Genomic DNA, 9,754 nt, shown 5'->3' on the forward strand with positions numbered 1-9,754 from the left:
CATGGGAAAACGTGTTACAAGATTGAGGAACATAGAACCGTTATCACATTAGAAATTGCACTTAAAGATTGTGTATGATTTTGAGGTCATCTAACCAATGAAATATTTTGTATAGTCATTCATTCGATAAATCATGTTTGTAAGATCGAAGCAATGAACCTGATCACCGACATAAGAGATCTATTTATACAACATGGATTGAGATCAGATAGAGATACATAGAGGTGTCTGAAGCAAGACATGTGTGATACATAAGAAAGCACTAAGTGTTATGACTGTTAAAGAGACATAGAGGTCACCGAAAAGGATTTCAGAGAACAGTCAAAGAACAGAGTAAACAGAAGGGTTTACCGAGTTATTCTATGGGTTACCAAGGTATGCTATAAGCAAGGTATTCTCATTTTGAGCACATAGAATCTGCTATAACATTCTAGATGTAAAGTTGCAGATATTTGTAAAGATTTTATTGTAATATTTTGAAGTTATAAGAGAAACCTTTAGCAGGGTAAAAGACTCTAACAAAGTCTATAAATTGTAAAGCCTTTAACCAGGTGCAACATTTAGTTGACGTGTTGTAAAATCCTTTAGTAGGGTAGATCTAATGATCTTGATACTCCTAACAGGGTAAGCTATCAGAAATAGCTAAACATGTAGCTCTAACCGAGCAACCTTTATTATTGCAGTAGTGAAGTTGTGGGTGCCATCCCCACCGCAGTTTTTCTCTCTAACCAAGAGTTTCTGCGTAAACCAAAATATATGAGTTATGGAGTGAATCATGTATGATTGTTATTTATTTGTTTTAGCTTAATGTTATGTTGCAACAATTTTTGGTTTATGCATAATAGTAAAGATATTGTTGATAAAAGGATTTGAAGTACTGATTCACCCCTCCCCTCTCAGTACATTAGCTTTCCATATTGGGCCTAACAATTGGTATCAAAGCTTGAATCTTGGAAAAAGGTTTAACAACCTAAAGAGAAAGATCTTATCAATGGAAGGCTATAAACAATCTTGGAGAATTGTGTATCTGCAAGAAGAGTTGGATCATGCTAATCAAGTGATTGCAGACATGCAAAGACAAATACAAAAATCATTGAAAGTTAGAAGGAGATTATCTAATGATTTGTAGGACTCTCAAGAGTTAGTGGAACAAATTGAAACATCATCTGAGAACACTATATCTGAAGAGACTGAAGAGATGATTGAAGAACTAAAGGAAAAGAACAAAGCACTGACTGATCAGCTAAAAGCAATGAAAAGAGGACATGAACATTTCAGCACACAGATGACTGAGAATCTTGATGCACTAAGGACAACTGAGGATAAAGTAAGAGATCTAGAAAGAGAAAAACAACAGCTTGAAGCATTAGTATCTGAAAAGAAAGATGAAATCACAAGGTTGACTGGGATTCAACAAAATCTGTCAGATCAATTGGGCTATGCACATCATGAAGCAAATCTGAAAGATGATGAGAATCAAGCATTGAAACTTGAAGTATCAAGGTTGACCAATGAACTTGAAACATAAAAGAAATCTAAGGAAACACTGAAAAAGAGTTATGAGGCATCAAAGATGTTGGATGAGCAACTGAATACAAGAAGACCCAACAAAGAAGCAGGACTCGGTTACAAAGGAAAAGACTCTACCGAGAAGGGAATTCATACAACCGAGAGAGAAGAATCATCAAAGCAAGCTGGAAATAAGAAGAATATCAAAGGAAAGAAGCCTGTTTGCAACTACTGTGGAAAACAAGGTCACACTGCTAACATATGCCAAATCAGAAAAGGTAAGCAACCGAATGTCACTAGGTCTAATGGTTATTGTCACAATTGCAACAAATATGGTCACACATCTAACCAATGTAGGACAAAGTCTACTAGCAATTATAAGAAGGCAACATTCAAAGGGTTTTATAAAAATTGCAATAGATATGGACATAGTACTGAGGAGTGTTGGTTTAAGCAGAAAAACTATATGTGGTCTACAAACCGAGCAAATACTAGAGACTACCGAACTCACACAGATCCTTACTGACAATATTCTACAGTACCATGGGATTACAATACAAGGATATGGTGTGGATATTGTCGAAGATATGGACATATAAGTGCCAATTGCTTTATAAGGTTTAGAATGAACAACCGAAGATCATGGAAAAATCCTGGTATGGCATGTTTTCATTGTCACAAAGCTAGACACTTGGCTAGAGATTGCAGAGATCAACCTAGAGGAGACACTGAGGAAATAAAAGGCAAATTATAGATTATTTGGAAAAAGAAGGAAATTGTGTCAAATGAAGAAAACACCTTACCTACCGAGTTAGGTGCACCTATTTCAAATTAATCGGTAAAGGTATGAAGGGATTGCATTATCTCAAAGGTCAAATCTTAACAGTTCCTATTTCATTTTGTACTTAAAAATCTTCATAATTAAAGAAGCATTAGAAAATTTGAAATTTTATCAAAGTCTTTTGGAAGCCTGTCAAGTCGGTAAATGTAGGAAGTCTGGCTACTCGGTAAAAGCATAAAAAGGGAAGTAGTGGTACCGAGTGCATTTAATGTTTTCTGACCTAACCACATGAAGCCCGATAAGGTATAGTGAATACTTAAAGCTATTGCATGGTCATTTTTCACTCACCAAGTTTTCAAGAAAGCAGAGAAAAGCAAATCAAAGGCGATCAAACCTCCTCCAAAGCAAATTCAAAGGTATTTACATCAATCACAACACATTATCAAGATAGTTTACCGATCATATCAAGTTGTTATTATTTGCTAAATAGAAAGCATCTGCCATTTGAAAGTCTTCAAACCCTAAGGATCTTTTGTTAGTATTTATTTGAAATCTGTAATGGCACCTAAGATCCAGAATCCCATTGTTGTTGAGAACATCGAAAAACCCTCATTGAAATACTCTTTAACTCCCAAAATTGCATCTAAACTGGATGACAAAACTGCATTTTCACTCATTCCGGATAGAGTTTTATTAGTCGAGGATGTGAGATTCTTTACTAAATGTCGAGTTGAAGAACTAGGTCATGTTGAGATCAAAGACACATATGATGAATTGTGTACCAATGGTAAAATGGATAGCAAATATGAACACATCAAAATCAAGGGATTGACCGAAGCCCTAACCTATCCCCATGTCTTCAAACCCCAATGGGTCAAGTTTGTTCTGAGCAGAGTTCATGATGACTTCATGTGGCTAGAAGAGCAACCGTTTAATATCACCAAGGAAATCATTCATTTGATCATCGGTTACCCTATTTATGATCATGGCCGAGCTCAAAAAATGATATCATAGAAGGAATTGATCAGTTTAACCGGAGTAGAATTTGATTGCAGGGGACTGAAATTGAACAACGTCATTGATGTAGAGCTAAAGTTTGCCATTAGAGTAATAGGTTATTGTTTCTTCCAATCAGCAAGGGAAAATAGTGTACCCTATGCAGCAATCGACTTAGCATATAAAATTGTGAAGAAAGGCATGAAAATTGATTTATGTGAGGTATTGTTGAAAAACCTGTTTGAGAATCTCAATACCATAAGGAAGCCAAAGAAGAACAATTCGGCTAATACACTAAAATTTGGATCACTTTTGGTATGCATGTTTTTCTATTTTGAAAAATTCTTTCCATCAGTCGGTAAAGTTGTTTGGGAACTACACCGATCAATCACCCATCAAATCAATGACTTCATCAAGAAGCTAGGTGATAATTTTAATGATATTATGGATGATTATTTCAAATAGTTTCAGGAGAAGATGCATAACAGATATAGAATTCCACCCAAGTTAGTGGAGAAATACAAGGATGACATATGTTTTGAAGTGGACACTGATTATTGCTATGTTAATGTTGTGGAACCGAGAACTCAATCTTTGCCACCTATGGGTTATGAGATTGATTTTGACATCACACAACAATAGATAGATTCATTTATTACATTACCGAGGCATGCTACCAAGCTGAGGTATGGAACATATGAAGAAGTGAAGGAAAAAGTAAAAATGAGCATTGTAGTACCCAAAGCTACAAGGAAGGCAACAAAAATGATCAAGGCATTAATAGAGAAATTTGGAGAAGGTTCTTCCTCCACACCTGTGAAGGGCACTATAGCCATTACCAAAGAGGAATCTGAAGCCCAAGAGGCAGCTATAACATTGAGCACTGAATTTCCTAAAGGGAAAGTTTTGAAAAGAAAGAAATAGGATACATCCAAAGTATCACCGACTCCTCCAGCAAAGTGACCTAACACAAGAGCATCTATAGCATCACCGAGTAAGAAACCAAAGAATGTTGCTGCACCCAAGGTAACAAAAACTACATTTTGACTAAAGAGTCTAGTGATACTGAATCCGAAGACAACAACAAATTTCAGATTGTCAAGAGCACAAAGGTAAATGTACATAGTGTCAAAAAATTTTGTGCAAATTTGAAACAATATGGTGGACTTGGATAATTTAGATATGTAAAATATGAATCCAGATCTGATAATGAAAAGAGACAAATAGAAGAAGTTGTTATCTACACACTATTGAAATTTCGATTGGTCCCATTGGAAGTATGTAAATATCTTCTAAATGAATTATATTTGCATATTGACAACAGGTGGAAGTATGCAATGGACTTAGAGAAATAGATGAGAGAAAGAAGTTTGGTACATCTTTTCCCAGACATGTCGGTAGATGAGATCACCGAACATCTGAAAAACTGCCACACAAAATTCCTAGTCAAGCAAAGAGCCTTGAAATTGATGAATGGCCTTTACTTGGATGTAGAGAATGAGACCAAAGAAAAATGGTAGGAAATATTTCGAATCAAGAATGCTGGTGAGCAAGCTGAAGTTGAAATAGTTGATGTCACCAAGCAAGATCCTAATATCACTGAGCAAGACCTTGTTGACACCATACAAGTAGATGAATATATCATGGATACCGAGGCACCTGGATAGGAAATGATAGAAGGGAATGCTTATGCCCAACTTGTATCTAGTGAATCAGTTTTGGAACAAGTCCAGCCCTATCCTCCGATCAATCAACCTATCTCAACTGAGGTCCCAAAGGATATGGAACAAGGCATCGAAGGTCACAAGTCTACAACAGGAGAAGGTACTTCTCAAGAATAGACCTCTCAAGCTCCCTCTAGCACTAAAAATGTTACAACTGAGACACCAAGCTCAGAGAGACCAAAGGACACTACAGAGGCTAAAGAAGCCAACCAAAGTGTTGCCTCTACTGAGCAACCTACCGAGGGTCAACAAGCCTCACAAGCCATTGAATTAGTTCAACCAATGAAAGGTAAAGAAAAGATGAAAAAGCATAGTTTCAAATTAGATTTGTCAAAACCAATAGTGTTGCCCAATATCGATATATCCAAATTAAAAGGGCAAGCACTCATTGAATTCGGTGAACTGCAAAGCCAAAGCCAAATAGGAGAAGCAAATGGCTATTCAAAATAAAAATAAAGTACTTCAGAAGGTGAAAGCACTCTTAACCGATATGCTACCTGAAGCTATAGTAACCAAAGATGCAGCCATCCACATTCAACTAGATGAACTCCTAACCAAGATAGAGACATCTAAAGTAGATGCATCCGAATATTTGAGAAAGTTAAAAGAGAAGGAGCTCATTGCAAAAATGATTGAAGAGGTACAGAAAGCTATTGCTATTAGCAAAGTTAAACTTGTCAAATTTATTGCTGAGTTGACCCCTCAACTCAAGCACATTCTTTATTTATTTTAGAAACTCTGTACATTTTCTTTATTCATTAAAGATATCAAGAATAAAACTAAAGTGATTGAGAAAAAGATCACCGATCTCTCAAATAAGTTGACCATTGAGCCAAATTCCATTTAGAATTTTTATACCAAGCTACAACAACTCATGGCTCAACAATTGGAACTCCAGAATGAAGAACACAAGATAAGGATGGACATAATAACACTTCACACATTATTCATTCCTCATCTTTCCTCCATCCAAGAGCAGATCAACAAAGCTACCTCCCTATCCACTCAGCAAGAGGGAAGCACCTTAGATGGACTAATCTCACTGTTAGCTGACATTACCGCTCAGAATTCACTCATGGACAGTGTTAAGGATGCCCTCTCTACTGCTCTCACCGATTCCCGAACAAAGTACAAATCCATTTTTGACCAATTGCCATCACCGAATGGTAACTAAGTTTTGATGTTTGTCAAAAAGGGGGAGTGAGTACCGTATCAAGGAGTATCGTGTCAAAGTATACAGGGGGAGTATACCAAGCAGAACATAGCATATGCACAGTTAATTTTGACTAGAAGAGTAGTGAACCGACTAGTACACCGAGCAGTGATCATCAAACAGAACCAAGTACAAAATATTGATCACTGAGCATGCAAAATCAGAATTTTGTATAGTATATTGATAAGGGGAGTATATCTGAATATACTATTTCATTGACAAAATTATATGCTGTCAGTTTTGTCAAAATTTTGTAAGTATATAGATTTTTGAGTTATGACTTTGAAAGTAGTTTTGTCAAACATCTCAACTAATGTCAAAAGGGGAGATTGTTACTACTTATTATAGGTGCCATTAGTTTTATATCTAAAGTCATTCAATATACTCTAGTCGGTTACTACTACCGAAACATTCAGTCGGTATGCACAGAACAATCGGTTATAGAAGAAAGTAGTCACATAGCCCAGTATTCACCAAGCTGTCTACAGAGTAACAATCCATGTCTACCGAGCAGAAATAATGATACACCAAGTTGATATACACTGAGTGAAACGTGTTACCAGATTCATTGAATCTAGACACACATGGGAAAACATGTTACAATATCGAGGAACATAGAACCGTTATCACATTGGAAATTGCACTTAAAGATTGTGTATGATTTTGAGGTCATCTAACCAATGAAATATTTTGTATAGTTATTCATTCGATAAATCATGTTTGTAAGATCAAAGCAATGAACTTGATCACCGACATAAGAGATCTATTTATACAACATGGATTGAGATCAGATAGAGATACATAGAGGTGTATGAAGCAAGACATGTATGATACATAAGAAAGCACTAATTGTTATGATTGTTACAGAGACACAAAGGTCACCGAAAAGGATTTCAGAGAACAGTCAAAGAACAGAGTAAATAGAAGGGTTTACTGAGTTATTCTATGGGTTACCAAGGTATGCTATAAGCTAGGTAATCTCATTTTGAGCACATAGAATTTGCTATAACATTCCAGATGTAAAGTTGCAGATATTTGTAAAGATTTTATTGTAATATTTTGAAGTTATAAGAGAAACCTTTAACAGGGTAAAAGACTCTAACAAAGTCTATAAATTGTAAAGCCTTTAACCAGGTGCAATATTTAGTTTAAGTGTTGTAAAATCCTTTAGCAAGGTAGATCTAATGATCTTGATACTCCTAACAGGGTAAGCTATCAGAAATAGCTAAACATGTAGCTCTAACAGAGCAACCTTTATTATTGCAATAGTGAAGTTGTGGGTGCCATCCCCACCGCAATTTTTCTCTCTAACCAAGAGTTTCTGCGTAACCAAAATATATGAGTTATGGAGTGAATCATGTATGATTGTTATTTATTTGTTTTATCTTTATGTTATGTTGCAGCAGTTTTTGGTTTATGCATAATAGTAAATATATTGTTGATAAAAGGATTTGAAGTACTGATTCACCCCTCCCCTCTCAGTACATTAGCTTTGCATATTGGGCCTAACATCAGATGTGTCGGTGGAACCCTTCAAGAAGATGAAATTGTTGCTAAGGTGCTAAGATCATTGCCTCATGCTTACAAACATAAGGTAGTTGTTATTGACGAGATTAGGAATGTGACTACTGTGACAAGAGACATGCTAGTTGGAAAGATTCTTGCATTTGAATAGAGCAAATTTGGTGAATCACATGGAAAGTCTGAGACAACATTTAGAGCATCTATATTCGGAAAGCAGAAGTATGATCCTGAAGAATGAAAAATATCCACATATGAAAGAGGGAGAAGACAAATGGAAGAGAAACAAAGAGAATTGGAAGAGTTTGAAGCATTGATTTCCCGGTGATTGCCTAAGGGAGTTGGTAAGTATGATGGAAAATTGCCTTTGAAATGTTTCTCTTACAATAAGATTGGACATTTTGCTTCTAGATGCTCGGAGATAATGTCTAAATATGATAGGCATGATAAATTTGATAAGAATGATAGGAACATGATAGATATGAGAAGCATGAAAAGTATGGCAAGTCCAATAAGCCTAACCAAAAGTATAAGCATCAAAAGAATTGTTATTATGCTATTGATGAAGGTGTTAGAGATGAAGAATCAGAAGGAGATGAAGTTGAGTTTATTTATATTAAAGAAGATGGATCGATACCTATTGATTCCACAAGCTGCACTATTGGGGAGAAAAAATTAGCTGCTAAAGTTGAAGAGAAAGATGAATAGATAATTGACAGCGGTTGTTCACATCATATGACCGACATGATAAAAGAAAATTTGCGAATATAGAAAGATATGATGGTGGAATAATATGATTTGGAGATAACAAAGCCTGTGTGATCCATGGTAGAGGTTTTATTTCCTTTTATGGTAAGCATAACATTGATGATGTCTTGTATGTTGAAGTTTTGAAGCTTAATATTTTAAGTGTTGGACATATGGTTTGACAAAGGTTATGATTTGCAATTCAAGATTGGAAAATGCAAGATCCTAAATGCCTCTGGTATAGAGATTGCATATGGAATTAAGACTAAAGTTAATATCTTTCATTGAATGCTGGTGAGAAAAGTTGTTCGATTGCTTAGATTGATGAGAGTTGGTTGTGGCATAGGAGAATGTGTCATGTTAATTTTGATTCAATGATTAAGACTAGTTCTACTCAAGCTGTTAGAGATTTACCTGTTGACTCTAAATTTTACTCTAGAAGCAAACAACCTTATGGGAAATTCAGTGATGGGGGACCAATTGCATGAGACTCACTGAATGACCTCTGGGTTTGAGAAGCCGACTCTTCCTTATGGTTTTGAGAAAAGGGGAAGAAGTAAAAATTCAAAACAACAAGATCTAAATTACCGAGGCGATACGCCAGAGCATTTTCCTAAAATGTTATCAGTATATAAAACCCAAAGACATGTGGTTTTAAAGCCCATTCAATAATCTACATGTCTAGACAAAACCACAACTAAGATACAATCAAAATTCCTTTGCAACATAAAGAAATATCAATCATGCATCTAGAAGATAACAAGTGCAAAACATAGTTTAATCGGCATAATCTTAGATATATATTTTCAAAGTTATCAGAATCACAATAAAAAGAACATAAAACCATCAGAGCATGCTGAAAAGAGGCATCACAAAGGCCGCATACAAAATTTGATTAACCTTCTTCAGAAAATATTAACAACTAAAAGGCCAAAATTCTAACCAAGAAAACTTAATTGTTTCTTTGTAAAGTTCTGAATCCCCATAACAAGGAAAACACAAGCATAAATAGAGCCCATAGCTCTGCTAACAGCCCAAACATCCGCCAACCAAGCATAACCACCCCTAAAATAGAAAAGATACGCCATGGCAGTCTTTAGAGGGCCTACCTAAAAAGCGCAGGAAAACACCCAACAAAATAGCCTCCGAAGTTGTTAATCTCACCTAGCTGCGACGATATTCCTACCCGCCTGAACAGAAAAACATGTTGTGGCACTCTGCAGGAAAACACACTGAAGGACATGCGAAAGAATAGAGGAAACT

Source organism: Cryptomeria japonica, chromosome 10 (assembly GCF_030272615.1).
Source record: "Cryptomeria japonica chromosome 10, Sugi_1.0, whole genome shotgun sequence".
NCBI classification, from domain to species: domain Eukaryota; kingdom Viridiplantae; phylum Streptophyta; class Pinopsida; order Cupressales; family Cupressaceae; genus Cryptomeria; species Cryptomeria japonica.